Source organism: Haliaeetus leucocephalus, unplaced genomic scaffold (assembly GCF_000737465.1).
Source record: "Haliaeetus leucocephalus isolate CR32 unplaced genomic scaffold, Haliaeetus_leucocephalus-4.0 Scaffold932, whole genome shotgun sequence".
Lineage (NCBI taxonomy): Eukaryota > Metazoa > Chordata > Aves > Accipitriformes > Accipitridae > Haliaeetus > Haliaeetus leucocephalus.
Window position 1 is genome coordinate 3638755 of NW_010973368.1, and position 1294 is coordinate 3640048.

Consider the following 1294-nt stretch of genomic DNA (forward strand, 5'->3'; position numbering starts at 1 on the left):
CCCCCCCGCAGCACAGGCAGGAAAGGGGAGAGGAAAAGCCCCAGGGGCACTGCTTAGGGCACGCAGAAGTGAGGGCTGGGGCTGCCCCCCACACCTGGGCACAGACCTGACTGAGCGGGGAAAGCAGGAAACAGCAGCACCCACAGCCATCTCAGTGAGGGCCACCAGTCACCTACAAACCCTAGGATGTTCCCGGTAAGAGACAGGCCCCCAGGCCAGCCTGTCCCCATGCTGGGTGAATGAGCCTTGGTGGGGTGTTTGCTGGGTGGGAAGGCCCACGGCCTGCCTGCCCCCCCACTGCCCTAACCTTACATCAGCCCAGTGAGGGAGAAGGAAAGCCACAGGACAGTGAGCCAGACACTCGGACTGGGGTGAGAACAAGATGGGCATGGTAAACGGGGAGAGGTACCAGCACCACGCCATGGTGTAGAGGAGAAGGGCAGTTCCCTCCAAGGTCTCCCAGTACCCCCCTGAGCTCCAGCACATGGGTAACCCCCAGCCTGGGGAGCAGCTCGCTCCTGACCTGCTGGTTGCCCATCTCCAGCATCACACCACAGGTAGCCCCTTGGCTGCTGCAGGAGTTGGTGCTGGGGACAAGCCCTGGGCCACCACAGGATGCCCTCCTCCAGTCTGGGTGGGTGCCCATGGGGAAGAGCCCTGCCTGCAGTTGCTAGAAAGCAGACAGGAGTGTTCACAGTGCCAGCTCCTGCATCTGACCACCAGGTTTTATTGAGCAGGGCAAGGCTGGGATGTGGCTGTGAGTATGAGGAGCCCTGGCAACCCAAATTCCCTCCCCTTCCCCACCAGGCAAGCTCCCTGGCACCCTCATGGGCTAACCTGTGCCAAGGCTGGGACAGACACAGCCTTGCAGCCTTGCCTGCCCCAGGTTTCCTTCCTCCCCAGCTGCAGGGCACTGGCAGAACGCAGCAGTTTTGCAGCTGCAGCCCTCCGAGCTGCATCCACCACTCGCCCCCCACATCATGCTGTCCCCAGCCAGCTCCAGCAGCACATCCACCAGCTCCGCTCCTCATTGCCCCCAGGACGCCATCGAACACCAACACGCTGCTTGAGCTCCTCATCTTCAGCCCTGGGCCTGGTCATGGGTCCTTTTGTCCTGCTGCCGCCGATGGTGCAGACAGGGCAAGGGAGTCCTCAGTTCCAGGCTGCGTTCCCACCAGGGCCAAGCAAGAGTCCAGTCAGCTCTCCCCTGCCGGAGTCCTGTTCCCTACCACTGCTTGGAGGGGCACAGCTCCACAAGCCCCCCATGCTTGGGGGGGGGGGGGGGGCTGAAAAC